This window comes from Ambystoma mexicanum, chromosome 3p (assembly GCF_040938575.1).
Source record: "Ambystoma mexicanum isolate Mex_15411 chromosome 3p, UKY_AmexF1_1, whole genome shotgun sequence".
Lineage (NCBI taxonomy): Eukaryota > Metazoa > Chordata > Amphibia > Caudata > Ambystomatidae > Ambystoma > Ambystoma mexicanum.
This window is the reverse complement of record NC_090925.1, coordinates 291,981,746-292,006,208: the sequence shown is the minus strand read 5'-3', so window position 1 is coordinate 292,006,208 and position 24,463 is coordinate 291,981,746. Positions and strand designations below refer to the sequence as shown.

At 49.4% G+C, this 24,463-nt stretch overlaps 1 long non-coding RNA gene and 1 pseudogene across 1 annotated transcript; both read right to left on the bottom strand.

Moving 5' to 3' along the window:
• On the bottom strand, positions 1–24,463 carry LOC138580355 (uncharacterized). Its single transcript, XR_011304236.1, has 2 exons — positions 24,324–24,463; positions 1–298 (listed from the first exon to the last, which is right to left on the bottom strand). It is a non-coding gene; the product is annotated as an uncharacterized lncRNA (long non-coding RNA).
• Positions 19,450–19,600, bottom strand: LOC138581513 (5.8S ribosomal RNA; annotated as a pseudogene).

The window sequence follows — 24,463 nt, the reverse complement described above, 5'->3', positions numbered from 1 at the left end:
TTATGCTCAACTCAACTCTTTACTTCTCGAGCAGCCAACAAACAGTTAACATCAAATTAGAACACACTGTCAAATACTACAATGTCCATTCAACTTGCAAATTTGATGTGTGTGTCTCATTGGTTAAACACTTCAATCATATTCTTCCACTACAGTATAAACTCCCTGTCCTCTTTTCCTTCTTCCTCTTTCTGAAGCTGATCGATAACTGACAAAACTGAGTCGCAACTGGTAAACGCTTGAACTCCCCAAAGCCATGCCATCATTCCTCAGGAACCCGAAGGTTTTGAATCTGCACCTGTCAAAAAACAAACAGTATCACTGAACCAACTGTCTCATAATGGGTGGGCAATGCAGAAAAATGTTACTCACATATGAATTGACATTACATTCTTTTCATATAAACAACATAAAATTCTCATTCATTTCAAACTATCTTCGTGGTTGCAAGGGTGGGATAATCCTTCACCTCTGTGTTTGTAATAGAATCATGACTAATGTATTGAAAATCTGTATTCTATGTCAAGACCTGGGGCCTATGCTGAACTGTCACACTTCCATAAACCTTAAGGCATCTGATCGGACATAATCCGGGTCTGTCTAGAAATGATGAACACTGTACAGTTTTGATTCCTGTCCTAGTCCTCTTTCCTATATAGAACGTTACCCCCGTAGGAGAAAAGGATTTCCTGTCCACTTCCAACGCCTGGACATTTGAAACCCTCTTGCAGGAAATTAAACATAGCAATGTAGCTAATTTCGCCCTAAGAGCTATTCTGGACAAGTCTTCATTATCTGGCTATGACTCAAACATTCGCAGAACTACACTCACATCCCAAAGATGGGAAAGTCTCAAACTCTTGATCCCTTTCATTAATCTACATATCTGAGGATGTTCCCCTATCGCGCTACCCTCAACATAGTCATACCCGGCTAAGATTGCTGACCTAGAAGTGTTAATCATTCTGTGCCACTTGATTCACTAGAAAGTTCACCACATGCACTATATCTGTTCAAACAGAACGTACATCCCTCTCCATACACCAACTACACCACTTGTGCTATGCACTTCTGTATGCCTTCTTGGTTCCAGGAGCCCAGGATTCACTGAAAAAATTCTTGAGCCTCTCCCGAAAGCCCCAGCTTGGTCCAGGTTCTCCCGAAATCACCCCCGCTACCAGTCTCAGACTCCCTGCCTGAACCAGAGAGTGTCTGTCCCCGGTCAGTCCCAGCAGAAGGTCTTCCCTCTGAGGTAATAGCACTGGCGACTTGTACGACATCTCCAAGAGATCTGGAAACCAAGCTTGACCTCTCCAATCGGGAGTCACCAGTATCACTTTCGCTCTCTGTCTTCTGATTTGTGCCAGCGTTTGCAATATCATGGCGAACGGTAGAAACGCATATTCTGGTGCTGGTACCCAGACCTGGAGAAAGGCATCTGTCGCTGATGCTTCCGGATCTGGCCTCCAATTGTAGAACCGTGACAATGTCCTGCGCAGCCTCGAGGAAAACATCTGTCCGACAGGGGTCCCTCCGTCTCATGATCTCTTGAAAGACTGACTCCTCCAGTTGCCAATCACTGGAGTCCCTCAGGTTTCTCGAATTCCAGTCCGCTATCTGGTTCTGTGCACCTGGTAGATGTTCTGCCGTTACACTGACCCCTCTTTCGCCAATTCTGCCAGTATCTTGAAACTTGTTCCGCCCAGTCGGTTGATGTACCTGACTGCGGACACATTGTCCATCTTGAGAAGAACGGAGCATCTCACACTTTCTTGTGTCCAGCCTTGCATTGCGAAATATCCTGCCAACAACTCTAGGCAGCTGATGTGGAGGGCAAGTGCCTTCTCTGACCATCTCCCCCTGGTCGTCCAATTCCTGCATCGGGCCCCCCGGCCCCAGCAGCTGGCATCCGATTCTATAATCAGGTCCGGGGAGGAGCCAAATATCACCCTGCCATTCCAGGCTTCCATGTGGTGATATCACCACTCCAGCTCCATCCTCTCTTCTTGTGAAATGGGGACCCTCTAGTCATATATTAGGCCCTGTCTGATGTGTTTTATCTTTAGACGCTGTAACACCCGATAATGAAGGGTACCCCTGAAAATGGCCTGGATCGAAGATGACACACAGCCTACTAATCTGGCCAGCCCTTTTATCGATAACATCCTCCTTCAACAACATGGTCTTTATCTCTCTTTGTGGAGTTCACTTTCTCTAGCGGTAAGATGAGAGTGCCTGCAACAGTGTCTACCATAAAACCAAGAATTTCCATCGACTGGGGTGTGATCAACTGCGATTTCTCCCAATTCACTAGAAACCCCAGTTGTTCTAACAGGTCTGTCGTGTTCGTCACTTGCTCTGAAAGTAGCTCTTTGTCCTGGCACATAATGCATATATCGCCCAGGTATATGATCAGCCCGACACCTTGCTGTCTGAGGTGTCCCACTACTGTCTTCAGCTTTGTAAAGCACCACGGTGCTGACACTAGGCCGAATGGGAGGCATGAAAACTCCTCATCTCCGACCCCTTCAAAGGAATTGAAGAAATTGTCATTGACTCTGATGTATGGGGACCGTCAGGTATGCGTCCCTGAGGTCTATCCGAGACAGCCAGTCTCCTTTCTAGAGTATGTCCCTTAGCAGATGGATGCCTTCCATCTTGAAGTGTCTGTATACTAGAAACGTATTCAGTGTTCTGAGGTTGATCACCGGCCTGACCTTGCGTTTGCCCTTCACTAGGAACATGTTGCTTACTAAGCCTCTTTGTTCCCTGAACACCGGTCTGATAGCTTTCTTTAATCGTAACTTCTCTATCTCGCCATCTAGCAACAATTCGTCTTCCTTGCTGAGCCTGATCAGCTTGGGCAGGGATTCCTGTACCGGTACCTGCCAAAAGTCTAATAAGAGGAAACCTTCTACTGCCTGTAAAATCCAGGCATCTGAATATATCTCTCTCCACATTTGTATATGATCTGACACACTCCCCCTTACTGGCGGGATGAGTGTGTTTTGTGTGCTCTTTAGTAAACATTGAACTCTCACCTGTGGGGTTTTGTTGTTGATGAATGACGCTGCCTCTCCAGTGTCTTCCCCTTCCCCTGGATGGGAAGAAGGGGATGGCTCGTCGATCGTCTTGTTCTCTCCAGTAAGTTCTATCACCAGAGGGCCTGTAGTGAGAGTAACGGCTGGCCGAGCAGCCTCTGCCTCTGCCAGCGCTGTCAAAAACCTTCCTCCCGAAGATCTTCTTCAGGGAGGCCTGCGTTTTGCCCAATGTGGCATATGTGCTGGCAAACTTTGCAATATCTTTCATGAAAGTTTTGCAGTACAATTTACCCCTGGCAGCTGCTGCCGCTTCAGATGGGGCTAATTCTCCTAACTTGGAGTCGATTTTCATGAGGATTGATCGCCTTCTTTCCATTGCGATGGAACTATTTGCATTACCCAACAGGCATATTGCCCTCTGCGCCCAGTCTGAGACGACTACTGGGTCGATAGGCGCCTTTCTCTGTTTGGCTTCATCTGCCAGCTCCCATATCTTCGTGATTGGCCCTACAACATCGAGCAATTTATCCTGCCATGTCTTTCAGGAGCGGTCGATGCCTTTCTTGATATCCATACATACCTTCCCATGAACATCAGCATGCGTCATCAATCTCCAAGGTCTTAGCCACCCCTTCTGGCACCCTGGGTCTGGAACATTCCGTCCTGATCTTGTTTCTCTCCTCTTTGCTCCTTGGTGCCCTCAGTCTTTTCTTTAGGTATGCTGTGATATTGTCTGGGGGTTCGCATTCAGAGGACCTCGGATGAATTAGAGCATCTGGGTCGAATTGGTACTTCTGAGGCTCTTCTCGCCCATAGGCTTGCTCTTTTTGCTTCTGGGTCTTTCTGGATCCCCCGACACTAAGTGTTCTGACTCTTGCATGCTCCCATCCTCAGAATCCTCGCTGCCTATGAGGATTCCTCTGCGGTATCACGGCCGTATTTGGACCATGACCTTGGCTTTTTTTGCCACCCCTTTACCTGGGTGGCGAACCCAGGGGATCTGGGCGCTACATACCCTGCAGGTTTTCTTTCTTCCCCCTTTTCCCTTGCGTAGCTCTCTCCTGAACTCCGCCATGCCCCGGGAGAAGGCCACAAGGTCTTCCATAATGCCCCTGCTCTCCCTCCACTGGCACTCTGGCTCATTCCGATGGCACTTACATGAGGGCCTTCAGATTCCTCAACCAAGTTATCCCTACTCATGCTTGTCTGTGCCGGTTTATGTCGCAGAATACCTGGGTTGCCCCGGTCTCTTTATTTTCCTTTTGTAGCTAGGCAGGCCTGTCAGTCAATACTTTAACTTGGGACTGTGCCCATCTCTAGTGAGATACTCCTTGGTCTTTGACTCCTGGAGTGACTTCAGTTTGCCTGGGACTGTGCCCAGCACACTTCATTTACTACTTGCACGATTTCTAACCTGTGGTGTGGTCCTGTTGCCAGCAGGTGGTTTGTCCTGCAATGAGGCTCTGCCGTTGTTCTCTGATGAGTGTTGCTGTCATGGATGATTTTCACTGCATTCCTAATGTCAATAAGCCTCCTAAATCTCTATTCCCTTGATATTACACTGAGAACCTTTGGGCAGTTGTATTCGGAGGTACGCTTCAGCGCCTGAACCCATTTGGGTCCCGTCCCGCGCAGAGCAAAACTTAAGTGAATACTCCCTCCTCCTGAGCGCCGGAGCTGAGCCCTGTTGCGCTCCCTTCACTCGCGGATAAGGTCTGCCATCTCTAAGCGACAATAGTCTAATGCACATCAAACATTCCATACACATACAATAAATGATAACAAAAATGCACTATCTTGTCTGCTCGAGCAGCAAAGAAAGAGGAAGAAGGAAAAGAGGACAGGTAGACGAGATGACATTTCTGCCTGTTCAGCCGTTTCTCTAATGGGAAATAGCTGCTTCAGTGCGAGTAGGCTAGTTCCCATTAGACTAGAGGACCTTTCTGCCTCTCAAGGTCGGAGGACCGTTTCTCGAATGGGAAATAGCCGCTTCAGTGTGAGTAGAATAGTTCCCATTAGACGAGAGGACCTTTCTGCCTCTCAAGGTCGGAGGACCGTTTCTCTAATGGAAAATAGCTGCTTCAGTGTGAGTAGGATAGTTCCCATTAGACGAGAGGACCTTTCTGCCTCTCCAGGTCGGAGGCAGGGCCATCTTAAGCACTTTGGGGGCCCGGGGCACAGACACCTCTGGGGCCCCCCTCCAACTGACCAAAGGGATTAAGGGATATAGAATATCTAGTGCGCCGCACCCCATGCCACGATAACAACCCATACCCTGATATGCTGCCTCGCAGAGATCAAAGTAAGCATGGTAAACTTCCGCTCAGATACCTTACACTCTTCATTCATGTTGTAATCAGATTGATAAACAAGTAGCATTTCAAGGGCAACATTAGCAATCTACGCTAGGGTACTTATGGTCAAGCAGAGGTACAGCAAACATGAAGAGCAGCCACATGGATGTGTACTGGACATAGTTTAACTGAAGGACACAGATTTTATGACAAAGGTTCCCATAATCTACAATAGTCTGAGATTAGCTGCCTCAGAGACAGCACAAATGCTCAAGCATGGATACAGACAACCAATGGGAAGCAAGGATAAAACTACACATACCATAGCATAGCATAGAGAGTGGATAACGATTTGAAGATACCAGGAAGGTGTCTGTATCTAGACAGACTGAGATTAGAATTGGGACATGGTTTTCAAGCAGTGTTGCCATTCGAGAGCAAAGAAACAGGTGGCTGTGATGTGTAATATATCAATGCTCACTATCATTACAGAGGAAGCAACACTATATATAGCGAGTGAAACCATGAGTGAGTCTTTCTTAAAGATCAAACCCTAAGAACGAAATCACTCTGAAGGGCTGACAATTTTGAAAGGTCTAGGGACTTGTAATCTAGACAGGTGAAGAAACACAATATTAAATGAGATACCCAGAATCACAGATTGATTAAGAGGTGAAGCTGGGATTCGTACCCACAATTTCTGCTATTTGCCAATTTATTTTCTCGTTTTTACCTTGAACTAATATAATGCCATTTTACAGAACTGACTTAAAAAACACATTATAAAAACATATTGTTCAAAATGGGAATGATTCTAGCTTCATTGTCTCCATCATTAAAGAAAGTATATAAACACCAGCATACTAATGGATGTGATCTTAAAAGATTTCAGATAGGTTTCCCTTTTGTATTGTAAAGCTTTGAATACACCCAAAACACAGGCGTATGCAATGGTATTTAAAAACATGCAGAAAAACCTTTGAATGGTACAAAAAAGCATACTGTTTTGTTGTCACATAAGCAGACCTTAAAATATGCTGGTAAGAAGCCTGCAATATCTGGTCTCCTCTCTTCTGTCTAGAACTCCTTCTACTGAACCGGCCTACAAGATAGGAAATATCAGGTAATTGGCCAAACAATGCCACCAGTAAGTGAGAAGAAACCCTTTTCATAGAATGCAGTACAGTAATGTCAGTGATCTAAGATTTGTCCAGGATCATTCTATCGTCTGCTAGCAAAGCCAGGAGTCACGCATGGACACTTTGGATCCACAGTCTGGAATTTGGATGCATAAACATCTCTAACACTTTATTGTCATCATTGGAGGTGCCTGCCTAGGTTTTACAACTCCCCATCTAAACAAACCAATTTCTAGACCATCACCATATTGAAGCTATGTTAGTTTCTATAGCAACCGCTATCTAGTGCAGGTACATTGGTGATGACACTTGGAGTGCTATAGAACAAAGTATATATACATGCAGGCTTAACAACTTCATACATTGGAAATGCTGAGTCAGCCAAGCTGGAATTTGTTATTGTAATCTTGCATGTGAACTCATATCCCTGCAATGAGTGCTTAACACACTGAGCTATCCTCTGAACCATCGGGACACTCAAATGTATCAATATGTATTTCATCTTTGGCTATTTCACATCATCAATATAATCCCTACAGAAAGAGAATACTACATGTGTCACACAAACTATGTATACCACAGTGTATATAGCATTACAGGATGAAAAGATCAGAACAAAATGTACTTGTCAACAACAGACAGAAAATAGGTTTAGCCTTAGCAGCACGCCAAAGAAAATCCTGATGTGTGATACTTAATTTTGTTGACTTGGAAACTGACTTTTTTTTTTTTACTAAGGCACCTTCTTGGGGCTCCCTCCAAGGTGGGGGCCCGGGGCAAGTGCCCCTTTTGCCCTCCCATAAAGACGTCTCTGGTCGGAGGGACATTCTGCTAATGGGAAATAGCTGCTTCAGTATGATTAGGCTAGTTTGCATTAGACGAGAGGACCTTTCTGCCTCTCCAGGTCAGAGGGCCGTTTCTCTAATGGGAAATAGCTGCTTCAGTGTGAGTAGGCTAGTTCCCATTAGACGAGAGGACCTTTCTACCTCTCCAGGTGGAAGGGCAGTTTCTCTAATGGGGAAATAGCTGCTTCAATGCGAGTAGGCTAGTTCCCATTCGACAAGCGGACCTCTTGCTCTCCTGTTGATCATCAACTTGTCCCGAATGTACTCTTTCTGATAATGTTCAAAACAACACTTTAAAGCCAACCCTCACAGTGCTGTAACAAACTCCTCAATGGTCTCACAATATTTTTGTTGTCTGATGGCAAATTGATAAGCCAAAATGTTATTCCCCTACCTCGTAATTCTTGTCCATCTTGGCTATTCATATATCAGACTGAGTTGGTTGCCCATCTCGATGCATTCAGGTAGTTTTAAGAAATTGTTGTGCAGCCTGACCTCAATAATGAAACTGTGCCTCTTTCTGTTTACTCAAATAATTAGGACCATATACTGCCAACATATACTTCTGGAATCTTTCTTTCCATTTAATAACCTAGGAATAACCCAGTGCCTGGTATATTTGCCATAATCTTTGAATTTGTTTGTTGGTTCCCATATTTTCGTGCCCTTGGAATTTGTCACCTTGTTCACAGGGAAAAATGTCTGTAATCTCCCTTTTAAAATCCAAGGGAAAAAACCCTCTCAGAGTAACAGCCAATTGTGCTACGGCATGCTTCCTCCTTTATGTGTGCACGTTTTTCTTTCAGTCGCTACACTGCATGTCGGATGGGCAAAGCACACAGTGCAGTGCCCACCGTGAAGACCTTCAGCTTGTTACATAGCTAAGCAACAGACATGTCAACTCCTTATCAAGTCTCAAATTGCCAGGTAACAACTGGCAACACTGGACGATGCATCCTTGAATCACGTGTTCTGTTGTGTGCATGCACGGCTATGCTTCGAGAGGGCTTCCTGTGTCCTCATAAGCTTACGCACAGCCCAGATACTCCCCAATACAGGCTTGGAGACTCCCAAGGAGCCACCATTCAACTGCCCAACTAACCCTGTACCTGCTGAGTCAATCACAATCAATGGCAAGTGCAGGCTCTCTGTCATTGCCGCAGCTCATCACCAGTTAAGGAAGTGTCCCAGGACAAAGCCAGTATGTGTGACTTAATTTCTTTTCAGTTCAACCTTATTCAATAACAACTCTCTGTCCTCACCCTAACCACCATACTACTTGCCATGCATTCTTTTCTAGTGTTCTCTGTTCACATTCCACGCCCATAACATTCACTCTGCTGACATTCCCAACACTGTGAAGAGGACCCCTTTCTTCTAGACAACTTCATTTCCCTGTCCACTTTCCGTATTCTAATATTACTCAACTAGAGTTGTATTGCCAAGTGTGAATGGTTCAGTTAGCCCCCTCTAGTACTCTATATGAGCATGGGTTGACCCTCCTAGGATTGACAACGCATTGGCCCTATTAGGCATCAAGATGTGTTTGTTATCCTGGCCAGAAAGACCATTTGTCTGTCCTGGGCTTGATGACACGCTGGCACTCCTGGGCTTGAAGACAAAGAAAGGTCCTTCCAGGGGCCAGAAATTGATGATGTGATGCATCGACAGGGCCAGAAACTGAAGAGGGGCACCACTCACCCTGGTGTTGAGAGTTAAACGAGTCAAGTTGGCTTACCCAGGGTACTGCACTCCTCATCTTTCCACTACCCCTCTCTACTTTTGATGGGCTAGTAATTAGGTTAAGATGTACAACCAGGCACCAGCTAGCATACTTCTTCACGGACACAGGCCTTCTTCTACAGTATTTACCTGATTTTCGACGATCGGTCGAGGACGTCCTGCGAAGATGAGGCGTGCTGCGAACCTCGGCAACAATAGTTTGTTGCCGCAAAGAGTCAATGAAGAACGTATGCCCAGCAAGGGTGTCGGGTCGTCGACAGCTGGCGTCGGCTTTCGGGACTCGACCACGGCTGGCTTTCATATCTTAGTTGGCACCTTTGAGGACTTCGGGTGGAGGGAAACCCAACAGCGGATTCTCCTCGGTTTCTCCAGCGGGACAAAGCAGTCAACAGTGATGAGCAAGGGAGTCCTTGATTCAAGGTATTCTTAAGCAATGGAGCGTTGCCGCTCCAGTGGCACTGTTGGTCATCGACCGCGATGGACTTCAATGGCTGGGTGCTTGACTTCAGATTGCTCGGCGGTCCCCGTCTACGGTCAGCAGCCTTTCGATGACCGACTACATCCAGGGAGCCTTGTGGTTAGCTGGTGCATGATGTTCCCTCGTAGTTCGGGAAGAGGTCTCCTAGCCAGGTCCTCTCTTGGATCAGTTCTTGGAGACACGACAGCTTTCGGATTGCATCGAAGGAAAGCAGCAGCAGCAGGGCCTTTTTCTTCCAGCTGGGCTTCAAGGTAAGCATCAAGTTTCGACTTCAGCTTCTGAATGATTTCCATCAGTGAGAGGTCGCCAGATATACTGTTTGGGCTCTCATTCACTGTGCTGGGTCACACTCAGGCAACCAATCATTCAGAAGGGCATTAAGGCAGACAGCCAATTAGGCTCACAGTGCATTTAGGCCATTCTTCTCCATCCAGACACTCACAACAAGGAATGTGTATTGGGACAAGCACCCAGCCATTCAGCACTCCACACTGCATTCATACCAGTCGGGCAGGGCTGAATCAGTCTTTGTGTCACATACCAGAAACCAGACACCCATAACATAAAATGTATATTGGTCACACACTCCATTCACCCAGGTCCCACCTCAAGGGTGTACACACAACATACAGTAATTGGGAAGGCTCCAGCTAGTCTGGCCTGGACTTCCCCACAATACAATATATGGAACTTCCACCCAACAGCCCGTCAGGGGAAGGGACAGGGTTTCCCAGGACTTTGGAAAAACAAGGTAGGCAATAGAAAGTAAGAGGCCACAGGGGCAATCTTGTCTCCTATCAGGAATCAACTGATTCCAATGGCAGGGCCAGGGTTCCCAAAATGGTGGATACTCGGAGCACCTGTCAAATTCAGCATGGAACTGCCACCAGCCCATACCCTGCTCTGTGGGCCAAACACAGGTGCCCCAAATCATACACTAGGGGTACAGGGCTGTACACCCACCCATGGGTGCCTTAACGGTATCCCAAGGGTCTGTTCACCACGACCAAAAAGAGGAAGAGCTGCACTGCCAGGAATCCTGCATGGACTCTTGTGCAGAATAAGACACATCACACATAATAAAAGGACTACAGGACAAGGACATGAAGGCCCTGTCCCTCCAACGCATTTCCATAATCAGTCTCACCTTCAATCTCTCTCCTTTTCCCCCTTGCTAGTTTTCCCCTCTTCACGTTCATCTCCCCTTTCTCTTCTTTTGATGCATCTTCACCTTCCTCCCCGTCCACTGCTCTTTAAATCTTACTCTCCTTCCACTCCCTTCGCCTTCCTTCTTCCTCTTTTACTACAACGCTTGTTTCCAAACACCCATATTAGGCCTTCTACGCAAACCTCCCTGTATAGTCCTATCACTTTTGAAACTGAAAACGGAAGGGTGTTAATGAATGTGTCCAAGTCCTTGCGTGCATGTGACAAAGTGATTGGCTCGTCTGAGTAACTCATCTTCAGATCTAGTGATTTAGATCAGTTATAAATTGTTAGCTGCCAACTTCAAGCCGCGCTGTCATGGTAGCTGCCTGACCCCACCATGGTGCCTCCTGCAGGCAGCTGCACAATAACTCTGCCAACCCTGAACCACCTCACCTGCCAACTTTACTGCATACCCTCAAGCTCAGGTATCACATTTTCACAGTCCATCCTGCAGACTGTGTATTCAAATGTACTTTTAGTTGGATCACAGACGATTCCCACAGACCTTTTGGCCTTCTAATGCAGAGTTGCTCATTCTTCAAAACTCTACCAGGTCTTAACCTACAGACTGGTACCTGGAAAAGGATAAAGTGGATAGGGTAGACACCTTGGGAATACCTTATATACTCGCTATTAGCTTTCTGAAGGTACAGGCTCCCCCGAGCCTCAGCATCTCATAGCTCCATTCCCATGTGTCCACCTAGAAACATGGTCACCATTCTCTCCTTTTCTTTTGCTGTCACTCAGTTCACTGTTGTACTCAATATGTAATTATTTTCAGTCATTTATATTCCTTGAAAGTATTTATATTGTTAAAGTAGGCCTTATTTTTCATTTATTATATAACTCGAGTTTTCAGTTCATGGTTCTTACATAATCAAGATCTATTATAACCATTTAATTGGACCAAAGTGTAAGATATCTTAGCCATTGGGATAATTGTAGATCTATGTGTTCAGATCTATGTGTTCTAATTGAACCTGAACTAGTTGCATTTTTTCAAATGTTTTGTACCTAAAAACAATTTAATGTCAGATTGTGGGGTAGGTCGCCCCTCCACCACCCACCTCCCCACCCCTTACATAATCCAATATGGCCTGACCCATACCCACCATCTACCTTCAGTGGTATAACAAATTGGAATAACACATTTAAATAAATTGAGGGGAGGGGGGGAATTTCAAACAGTTGTGGGTGTCAGCCAAAATACATAAACCTATAATTATACTGTTAACTGGTGTTATGGTCACTAATAGTCTTAATAAAAATCTACATGACTTACCAAGGATGAGCTATCTCATCCTTAACATTATATTTGCAGTGCCAAGGACGAGATAGCTCATCCTTTTTGGCACTGCTGTTTGTGCGATCGCTACAAAGCAGGAATAGCACAAAACTAAAATCCAACCCCCGTGCTATGTGAGGAAGACGTTCCTCCTCACGGCCCAGGGGTTGGATTTCCTTCAGTTTCACGTCAAATGCATGCCGACGTAAAACAAAGTACATTTCCACACCCAGCAATGCCACTAGACCACCAGGGATCTGTTTTTGAAGTGGGGGTGAGGGGGCCAGCCCTCTCCCCCATAACCTCCAATGGGGGCAGTATGTTTTATCCACCCTAGGGGCAAATGGGCACAATAATGTGCCCATCAGCCCATAGGGACGGGGTAAAATAAACCTGTTTTGGTGGGGGGTGGGCACCCTAAACCACCAGTGATATTTCTAATGAAAAGTGGGGTGGCCCTCCCCTACCCCAAATGGATAGGGGGGGATCTCATGTAGCCCCCTATCCATTTCTGCCCCTAAGAAAGGGTACATGAGATTCCCCCCATCCATTTGGGGTCGGTGGGGGCACCGGAAAACTTTACTATGGCTCGCAAAGCATGGGGCAGTATGTTTTGCCCCAAAGGAAGGTGGGCCCCACTCCCACTATCCCAAATGGGGGCATCTCATGTAGCCCTCCCTGTGAGCAGATTGCCGGGGCTCCCTGGGACATCCGCTGCACTTGGAGATGGTCACCCCATATTGGAGACAGCTGCCCAAGGACAGGAACATTACCCTCAACTATCCTAGAGGTCTGGCTGGCATGTTTCAGCTTCTTCATCAGAGAAAGCTCAAGGACCCTGCCAGGGCTCCCTGGGAGTGCTACTGCGCTTGGGAATGGTGGACCCACATGGTAGAGTCGTCCAAGGCTGGGACATCATCCCCGACCATCCTGGAGCTCTGGCTAGGCAGCATTACAGAATTTCTCCCAGGGAACGGATGGGACCCTACCGGGGCTCCTTGGGACTGCCGTTGGACTTCAGGACGGTCGACACACTTTCTTTTTCGCCCAGGTAGGTGCACCCACACATGAGGTAATATTTTCACCCGGACACCTGTGGGACTGTAGGTCAAGTGTTGTTGGCGGTATGTTTCAGTAGTTTCCAGGTGGGAAATGTCTTAAAATTGTGTTTTTTTCCCTATATTTCAGACTTTTGGTTAATAAATTCTAGGACAATCGCTCAAGTCAGACCTTCGCTGGGTTCCCCAGGAGTCTTCTTTTCAGAAATGCATGGGGTTCCATTTTCCCTGGTGGCTGCAACACCCCAGGCCCAAATATGTAGGTTGTGCAGAAGAGCAAATTCCTGCAAAATCTGCTCTCCTGAAATACTTGGGTTACCAGTGGCTTAGACTTTTCCCTTTGCGCCCAGGTAGGTGCACCTCCCCACGTGAGGTACCGTTTTTATTGGGACTCCTGTTGGAAGGTAGGACGTGTTTTCTTTTGGTTTTCATAACAGTTTCATACATTTGTTACTGCACTTTGTTACACAACCCTTTAATTTCCCAAAAGTGACCTACATTTAGTTGCCGCTTTATGCAGTGTACAAAAGTGTACGCTTTTGTAACCTGCACAAGCCACCTACCCTTTAAAAGGTCCGCTTGTGCCCTTTCAAAAATTCTATGCTTGCCTTTCCTCACCTCATTTGTTGTCCTTATTTACACATGCTAAGTACATAAAAATCATGTGTACCATGACTCAGTTTTTGGCTTATGGTATTGCTTGCTTTGTGAAGCAATACAAAAAATGTGTGAATTACTAACTGGAAGAGTCAGGGGAATGTAGCCCGGCCTTGACTTTCTCAATATGCACAGAAGCCATTACCATACAGGTCCAGCTATGTCCATCTGTCATTTTTCCAATTTATCCCCAAACTATGGGAATTTTCCCTACATAGTTGTGCCTGACCTGCGAATCACCCTTTCATAAACTTAGAATGTTGTCTACTTTCAGAAATGTATGCCTTTCTGTCTTCCCGTTCAGCTTTCCTATCATCCTCTTCCATTCCATCCACAATTGGACTATTTCCACTCAACCTGTTCTTGAAAGCCTGGAAAATGGCGAATTTCAGCACAGCAGACAATTTGTTCCTAGCTCTTACAATGAAAAAGCCACAGGCCTCTTTGTACATCATTGTATTGGCATTTTCTAAAAACACAAAATCTGCTCCTTTTTGGTTATTTTCTCGCACCGCATACAGCAAACTAGGATTCCTTGGTGGCATGACTGCATGTGGGAAGAAAGGGGGCCAAATTTGGTCAAGATATCATATGTAACAAGAAAGTTACACGGGATTGAATAGCAACATACAAAAAAAGGGCTTGGCAAAGGGGGTGGCGACCATTGGCAGTTAAGGGGTTAAAAAAGAATAACACATTTTAAGCTAGACAATCGGGTAATGGAAGTGTTTTTATTATTACAAGTGTTTGCACTGTAAAGCAACAAATAGTACATATACGTGGTGTAGACTGGATACATACATGTTACAGCATCTTTGGCAATCGAAATTGGAGGAGCCATATGGCGTGAATCTGCTTTACTTGGGGGATTGGAAGAAGAAACCAAATAGTGAAACATTTGTGGAAAAATGGTTATCATAACTCCACATGAAAAGCTGCAAGAATTCGATAACAAAAAGAGTAACCTTTATTATAGCAAATATTCACAATCTTTCCGGTGCCGGAGGTCTGTGACGCAATTATCGATCTATAAATTAGCAAAATGGTGCTGTAGTGTGAACAAGTACGGGTAAACCTTAGAGCAACTAAAGATCTCAGAAAGAACATTTCCAATTATGGATCTATAGGACAGCGAGTTAAAAGAACATGAAAAGCAACTCACACTGTCTAAAATTAAAAATGTGATTAGAGTGGAAGGAACTCGAGACACTTTTCTGAAGTGCACCTGGCACTTTTTGAATCGGTTAAACTCTTTGCACTTTAGTCAGGCATTTCCAATATTTAAGATTTGCCTTGGTGAAGCAATATGGTTCTGCATTGACTTTATGACACATTTTGCACTCAGCTCTTTTATATGGATGTATAATGAATTTGTATGTACAAGGCAGTTTTGTCAAAATGTAACATTAGGCATTCTCCAAGCGGAGTGTCCGAGCAGGAATGTAGACAGAATTTGGCCTGTAGATATTCTGCCCCAGCTCCATAAAAGGCATGATGAACTAGACATTAGGACTTGCCCGGAATGCGCTTCACCATGGGTAGCCAATGAAGATTGTGCACAACTGGAGTAATGTGAGCACAACTAGGTGTGGAAGTCGCTACTCTGGCTACAGAGTTCTGCAGGACCTGAAGGTGCATGAGAGCTGGTCTGAGGAGGGCATAACAAGTGAGGACACCACAGGAGTACGTAACTGAGAAAGCAGTAAACGAAGAACCGTACTAAGGCTTTTCAGTTGAAGATAGCCCCTTTGACATACTGGACTTACATTCCGCAGACAGAAAGGCTAAAATATTTACCCCTAAAGATGACCAAAAAGAGGGGGTCCAAAAGGCAGTAGAGGAAGGAAGGCCCACCACCAACACCTTTGCCCATTCAACTTCAGCTAGTTATTACACATTGATGCACCCACAGCTTCGAGGCAGGCCCTAAATCTGGTCGCTGTCTCGAACAGAGGGAGAGCGAGATCTAAGCGCACCAGAATCTGTGTCATCTGTTAACATTGGAAGCCGTGAGAGCAGATAAGCTTGGCAAGAGGTAGCATGTACATGTTAAACAAATGGAAAAACAATGAGAGGCTCCACATGTCAAGACAGTGGGCACAGAGTGAAAAGGGGGGGGGGAAATGTGACTTCGGTCAGAGAAATGAAGAAAACCAGGAAAGAACGGCACCAGAGAGGCTGGCCCAGGCAAGCAAGACGGCATGGTCAATGGTATCAAAGGCGTAACAATAAAGCACCAATGCTGCCCAAGTCGTGCAGCCAAACCACATAGACGATGTTGGAGACCAGCACCCCCTCTATGAAGACAAAGGCTTCAAAAACCTTCATAAGAAATTGAAGAAGCAAAATGGGATGAAAATTTACCAAGACAAGAGGATCTAAAGAAAGCTTTTTCAAAAGTGGATCAACCAATGCGTGTTTGAGAGAAGCTGGGATCTGACCTGTGAGAAAGTATTAACAATATGCATGACCAGCGGGCACAGTCCTTCAACATGTGCACCAGAAGCAAGTCCCACAGGGCTCTCTCAACGCGAGTATGTGAAAAAACGATAAGAGTAGCAGTCCAACATAGAGTGCCTCCAGCAGGCCAGTCTGTGCTGGGGCATTGCATGGGGCACAGCCCTGGCCGTTTTTTCTCCGATGGAGCCCGGGTTGGACAGCAAGAATCAAGTGGAGCAGAGACAGGTCCCTCACACCAAGTCTATAGTAATCTGGAGGAAGGTGAAAAAGCTTTCTAGTAATCTGTGTACCATGAGGCATTTGGCTACCTTAAGAGAGTCATAGTTACTCTCGCCGTTTATCTGCGCTTCATTGAATTTCTTCCCTTTGACATTCAGGGCACTGGGCAGAAATTGCGTCAACACCCACCGTGGGCCTTACGCAATGCTTTGTTTTTTTTTATTTAACAGTCGGATTCCCCTGGCCCGCACCAGTTCTAAGACAGCTGCTAGGCATCAGCCTAGGCAGAACACCGGCCCCAAACCCTGGGAGGAGAACGGCGAGATGTGACCACTGCAGCTGGGGCGATCTACAGGAAGTGCCTGGCTCACATCCAGGCAGGAGGAGACACCTCGTCCAGCCCTGCTTCGCACCGCAGCCCGACCAACACATCCCTTCCCGAAGTTACGGATCCAACTTTCTACACGGATCCAACTTTCTACACTGTTCCAACATGCCAGAGGCTGGTCACCGTGGAGAACTACTGCAGATATGGGCCCGGCACGGCGCGAGATTCACACCATCTCCCCGGGATTTTCAAGGGCCAGCAAGAGCTCACCAGACGCTGCCGGAACTGCAACGCTTTCCAAGGCTCGGGGCAAACCCATTCCAGGGTGCCCAGACCCTCACAAAGAAAACAGAACTCTCCCTGGTGATACCGCCAGCTTCTCTGGGATCATTTGCGTTATCGCACTGGATGCCGCGAAGGCGGCCGTCGCTGCCACGTCGAGTTCAGGGACCTTAACCCGACTCCCTTGTGACTGGCTGAGGCAACGAAGACCATCACCCATCCCTACCGAACAGCGCTCGACCATTTAGGACCGATTGACCCATGTTCAACAGCTGTTCATATGGAACCCTTCTCCACTTCGGCCTTCAAAGTTCTTGTTTGAATATTTGCTACTACCACCAACATCTGCAGTGACTCCACCCGCCACTCGCCCCGGGCTTCCATGTGCATTGCAGCTGCCATCCTACGCATCGCGGCTTAGCCCACACGGCTCTCAGCACTGGCCAGATATGGGCCAGGCGCTCCAGCGCCATCCATTTTCATGGCTAGTTGATTCAGCAGGTGAGTTGTTAGACGCTCCTTAGCGGATTCCGACTTCCATGGCCACTGTCTTGCTGTCTATATCAACCAACACCTTGTCTGGGGTCTGATGAGCTTCAGCATCGGGCGCCTTAACCCAGCGTTCGGTTCATCCCACAGCGTCTATTCTGCTTACCAGAAGTGGCCCGCTGGGCACTTGCATTTAATGCCCGGCTCCACACCAGGTTCTTACCCATTTAAAGTTTGAGAATAGGTTGAGATAATTTTGGCCCCAAGACTTCTAATCATTCGCTTTACCATATAAAACTATCCTGAAGGATACTTCAGAGGGAACCAGCTACTAGATGGTTCGATTAGTCTTTCGACCCTAGACGACCAATTTGCACATCAGGACCGCTACGGGCCTCCACCAGGCCCAAATCATCATCTTTCGGGTCCTAACACACGCTCATGCTCCATCTCCCCGACAGTGTGCCCACCGCAACAGGATCCCACTGCAATCGGTGCGTGCCAGCTCTCACCTTCATTGCACCACAGGGTTTTGTCCGGCCCTCCGACTTGTGCACGTGTTAGACTCCTTGGTCCGTGTTTCAAGACAGGTTGGTGGGTAAACGACATCACCTTAGACCCCTGGGGCGCTTTGTGGGCCTCCCCACCCGGCGGCACAACGTGGTCGGAGTGCACTGAGGGAAGTCCACCACAGACGCACTGGGAGCCCCGTCTCCCGTCACTGCCTCGGCGACCCCCAAGAGGGGCCAGGACGGTTGCCAGAGAAGGGCATGGTGGCAGTCAATCTTCCCCGGCCTCGCGGACACAGCAAAACTGCTTGTCAGGGAGCTGTAACACTACCTGCCAGCCACCAGCCGCCTGGGGCCTTCCCAACCGTCACAGCAGAAAAGCGCCCTGCAGGGGCTGAGTGTGCCCGGGCCACAGTCCTGCAAGGGCATCCACCATTCCAGGAGACCAGCCTGCCTGCCGTGTTGAATCCTGCGGTCGGACAGCATGGACCCCACCAGTTTACCTTACAACGCTTTCACGCCCCCTTTAACTCTCTCTTCAAAGTTCTTTTCAACTTTCCCATACGGTACTTGTTGGGCATCGGTCTTGCGTCCGTATTTAGCCTTAGATGGAGTTTACCACACACTTTGAGTTGCATTCCCAAGTAGTCCAACTCCAAGAACAACGGATCCCAGCATGTCAGAGGCTGCTACCGGCCTAACACCGTCTGCGGGATGAGAGTCGATCAGAAAGACTTGAGCCCCGAGAGATGCAGGGGAGTCAGTCTTCTATGCGCCACATTTCCCACCCTTGCCGCTGAGCAGGGATTCAGCGCTGGGCTCTTCCCTCTTTACTGGCTTTTACCGAGGGAATCTTGGTTCGTTTGTTTTCCTCCGCTCAGTAATATGCTTAATTTCAGGGGGTCGCCACGTCTGATGCGAGGCCATAGTCAGGGGGAGCACAAAGCTCGGGGCAGCTGGCCTCGGGCCCGTAGGGAGGGTTGCCCCTGCCCCGTGCCTCTGGCGTAGCTGAGTGTGCACTGACCTGATCTGCGGCCGAAGCCCACATGGTCGTTAGGCTCGCATTCCATGTCCAGCCAGCACCGGCAGCCGTAGCACACCACAAACAGCCACACACAGCACGGCCAGGTGCCCCAGGGTAGGGTGAAGGTAAACCAGGCTTTTATACAGCCCCCCGCCACCACAACATCTAGGGCGTGCCGGCCACCCGGCCCTCCCAAAACCTGCATGAGGCGGGAAACTGGGGAGGCTAGGGTGCGTCAGCAATGAGCCTGCGCGCCAGTTCCAGGGATCCTGATCGGGGTCTGACCATAGGGGGATAAAGGGAACGGGGTCCCCGCGACAGCCCCAGCAACGCCCCTGGGAGGGAAACCTGGGCCACTGATGTACAAGCATCCTCAGACAGGCGTACAAGCATCCTCAGACAGGCGTAGCCCCGGGAGGAACCCGGGGTCGCATGGTGCGTTCTAAATGTCGATCAATGTGTCCTGCAATTCACACTAATTCTCGCAGCTAGCCGTGTTCCTCTTCGACGCGCGAGCCGAGTGATCCACCGCCAAGAGCCACAGGCAACTTTTTTTCTGTTCCAGACGTCAGCCTGACCCTGCCGGTGCATGGAGGCTGGGGGAGGCAGCGCCGCCTGTGGCAAGACAGCCCAGCGCCTCGTCTAGCTTGGCCGAGACCATTGTGGTTTTAAAACAAAAAAATCCAGGCGCTCAGCCCAGGATGCCTGCCCGCCGACTGCAGCAGCACAGCGCTTCCCAGAGGATGAAGGCAGGCTGCTCCGCCACCGGCCCGATCCACTGATCCTTCCCCGACCCCCTCCACTCCTCTTTTGGGGAGGTGGGGGGACGACGGCAAGGCGGGCCTGAGAGCAAAGGCAAGGGGGATGTCGGGTGGGACCGCTAGAGTCTTCAAACTGCAGCACGGCCACACAGGGCCAAGTTCCAAGTACCTGGGCAAGAGGGAAGGTCACCCGCTGCGCACGAAGGCCTGGCCATTGCGCGCCCACAGATGTGGGCGGCTGGAACCTCGACGCCCACCTGCCGAGTAAGCCTGCTGCGCCATTGCTCAGGACGCAACTGGCGTGCCGGGCCCCTGTCTGCCTGTGGAGGTGCCCCTTGAGATCAGCCAGGTTTCCCATGGCTCCCCCCACTCGGTGATTCCCTGCTTACCGGGGTGCGCCCACCAATAACCGCCTGTGGGTCAGAGAGAGGAGTGCATGCCCCCGTCCAGCACAGCTGCAGACTCGGCGAGGGGGCAGCATGGGGCTCCCTCTCCAGGGCGTGGGTGGGGACATCCCCAGCAGGTTAACACAACCCTGCCAGGCGTCCCCGACCATCTGCTGGATCACATACCCCCCTTTGGTAGAAGGGGATCCCCGCTCCTCAGCGTCTGGTAGCCCGCGTGCCCTGGACCGATCGACAAGAGGTGCTGGGGGCGTTCGTGTCTGGGATGCAACCGAGGTCGGGCCAGTGGCTCTCCCTCCGGCTGATCCGCTGTTAATGGTCCCTCATGTCCCCGCTCACAAGCAGATACCCCAGCCCTACATGTCCCAATTCACGCTCAAATGCCCCATTTCTCCTTACAAACACACATTCCAGATTCAAATGCCACTTCCCTCCCGACCCACCATCCCTCCCTCCGAACACACACAAAAGACACCAACATCTATCCCTCCATACCTACACCAAGATGCTCCGCCACTCTCTCCAGAACCACACCCATATGCTTCACCTCTACCTCCAGACTCACTCAGATGGCACCATCCGCCCTTTCTCTATACACACACCCGATTACCCCATCCCTTCAACACACACATGCTCCCACCCCTCCCATAAACCAACATCCCTCTCTCCAGACATACATACCCCATCCCCTCCTTTCACACCCAGATGCCCCCCTTCCTTCCCACAAGAGTGCTCCAGCCCTCACTTAGACCCACATGCTCCATCATTCCCTGACATGCCCCTATCATATGCCAGGTCCCTCCATTCCAGAGCAACAATGCCCCCCCTCCGATCCAGACTCCACCAAGATGCCCAATCCCTTCCTCAAGACCCATACCATGATGCCCATCCTACCTCCACACAGCAAGATGCCCCTATCCCTCCCTGGACCAATGCCAATGTGCCCCATCCCTCCCTCCAAACCCACACCAATATGCCCCATCCCTCGCTCTGTCCCATACCTCACTCAGACCCACACCAAGATGCCACCATGCCTCTAGACCCACACCAAAATGCAAACATTCCTCTGGAGCCACACCACAATGCCCCATCCCAGAGCCCACCAATACCCCCTCAAGACCCATACCATGATGCCCCATCCTTCCTCCACACAGGAAGAAGCCCCCATCCTGCCCTCCAGACTCAAACCAAGATATCCATCTCCACACCAATATGCCCTCTCCCACCTTTCAGACCCAGACAGATTTACCCCATGCCTCCCTCCAGACCCACCCCAAGATGCCGCCATTCCTCCCTCCAGACCCACACAGATGGCCCCATCCCACCCTCCCAACAACACCTAGATGATCCATGTCAACCTCCAGAACAAATGCCCCATATCTGTTCCAAACGAACACTAATGTGCCCTCGTCCATTGCAGACCCCCAAAATGCCATCAGTCCCTCCACACAGCAAGATGCCCCATCCTGCCCTCCAGACGCACACCATGCCCCACGACTCCCCCAGACCCACCAACATTCCCTGTCCCTCCCATCAAGCCCACACCAATGTGCCTCCATTCCCATCCTCCAGATCCACACAGATGTCCCCATTCCACCCACACCAGGGTGCCCCATCTGACCCTCAAGACCAACAGATGCCCCATACCTGTTCAGACCAAAACCAATTTGCCCCATCCATTGCAGACCACACCAAGATGCCACCATCCCTCCATGCACAGCAAGATGCCCTCATCCTGCCCTCCAGACCCACACCTAGATGAACCATCCCTCCTCCCAGACCAACAATGTGCCCCCATCCCTCCCCCAGATACAGACCAATGTCCCCCATCCCCTCCCTCCAGACCCAGACCCACACGAATGGCCTCATCCACCCCAAACCAGAACGGCCTCATCCCTCCCTGCAGACCCACACCAAGATGCCCCATCACAACCTGCAGATGCACACAGATGTCCCCATCCCACCCATGCCAGGATGCCACCATCCCTCCCTCCAGACCCACACCAATATGCTCCCATGCCTACCCAGACCAATGTACCCGTCCCTCCCATCAAACCTACACCAACGTACCCCCATCCCCTCCCTCCAGACCCACACCGATGTCCCCATCCAACCCAAACCAGGATACCCCATCCTTCCCTGCAAACCCACACCAATATGCCCCATCCCCATCCCTCCCCAGACCCACACCAATGTGCCCCAGCCGCCCATCAAACCGACACCAATGCCTCCATCCACTCCCTCTAGAGCCACACCAAGAGGCCCCATCCCACCCTCTAGATGCACATGGATCTCCCCATTCCACCCACACCAAGATGCCCCATCCACCCCTCCAGATGCTCCATACCTCTCCTAGACCGACACCAATGTGCCCCAATCCATAGCGGACCCCAAGATGCTGCCATCCCTCCCTCCAAACCCACAATATGCCCTCATCCTTGCCATCAAACCCACACCAATGTGCCCCCATGCTCTCCCTCCAGACCCAACCGAATGTCCCCATCCAACCCAAACCAGGATGCCCCATCCCTCCCTTGCAGACCAACAGCAATGTGCCCCCATCCATTGCAGACCCCACCAAGATGCCACCATACATAAAGCAAGATGCCACATCCTGCTGTCAACACCCACACCTGGCTGAACCATCACTCTCCCAGACAGACCAATGTGTCTCATCCCTCACATCAAACCCACACCAATGTGCCTACATCCACTCCCTCCAGAGCCACACCAAGATGCCACCATCCCACCCTCCAGATGTATACGGATGTCCCCACCCCACCCTCCAGAAAAGATGTCCAATACCTGTTCAAGACTGACACTTATGTGCCCCCATCCATTGCAGATCGCACCAAGATCCCACCATCCACATGGCAAGATGCCTCCATACTGCCCTCCAGACTCAAACCTAGATGAACCATCCCTCCCCCAGACACAGACCAATGTCCCCATCCCTCCCACACCAATGGGTCGTCATCCTCTCCCTCCAGACCCACACCAATGTGTCCCCATCCCTCCCCACACCTAGACCAATGTGCCCCATCCCTCCCATCAAACCCACACCAATGTGCCCCCATTCACTCCCTCCAGATGCACACATCCCCATCCCACCCACACCTAATTACTCATGCCACCCTCCAGACCCACTGTACCCAATCTCTCCCTCCAGACCCACACACGTGTGCACCCATCCCTCCCTCCCCCAGACCCACACCAATGTACCCCATCCCTCCAGAGCCAAACCAATGCATACATGCCAACCCTCCCGATTTAGGCGGGAGACTCCCAATTTTCTAGTGAAAAATACTACTATTTTTCACGTTCTCCCGCCTAAAATAATTATTTACCCCAATGCATTTCTATGGCAAAATTGTTGTCTCCCGATTTTGCTGTAGAAATCTCCCTCTCAGCTGCTTCGGAATGTAGGCATGTATGCCAATGTGCCCCATACCGCCAGCCCCACACCAGCACCCCCTATCCTACCATTCAGACCCCCAGACGCTCCATCCCTCCCTCTAGATCAATACCATAATGCCCCATCCTCCCTCCACATAGCAAGATGCCCCTTGCCCCTTCCAGACCCACACCAGGATGCCCATGTGCCTCTCCCGAACCACACGCAGATAGCATACGACCCCCTCTACAACCACCCACTCATGAAACATGAACATACTATATTAACCCCTTTGATCAGTTAAACACCACATCCACTGTCCCCGTTCCTTTGCCCCCATACCTTTCACGTGGACTAGCTGAACATGATTTTTAAAGTAAATGTAACTTTCTGCTCCCCTGTGTCTCAACCTCTTGCAGGAACGTTCACGGTATCCCAAAGAAAATGCAAACTGCATTACTCAACTAGCCAAGAGCACACAGATTGCTGCTGCTCTTGTAACCTGGCAGTCAGAGCATTCCCGTTTCCCGCTCAGAAAAATGACGACGAGGGACAAGACGAAGTCGGACGCTCCAGGTTCTTGCGGAAAAGTATCCTGAAGAAAATTCCCACCCCAACCACTGCAAGACAAAGGCACGGGGATGTCCGGTTGCGCTTGCACCGGCAGCAGCCAGGCTGCCTTCCCACTCCCCGAACCCGCTCACCGAAAGCGCTCCGGAACCGCTTCATTGCTCCGGAAAAATCACAATGTTGACTTCGGAAGTCACGTGAAGAAGAGTAGGCGGACCGTTGCTAAGGTCCGTGTCTAGGATGGGAACTAGACACCACCGCAACAGACAGCCAA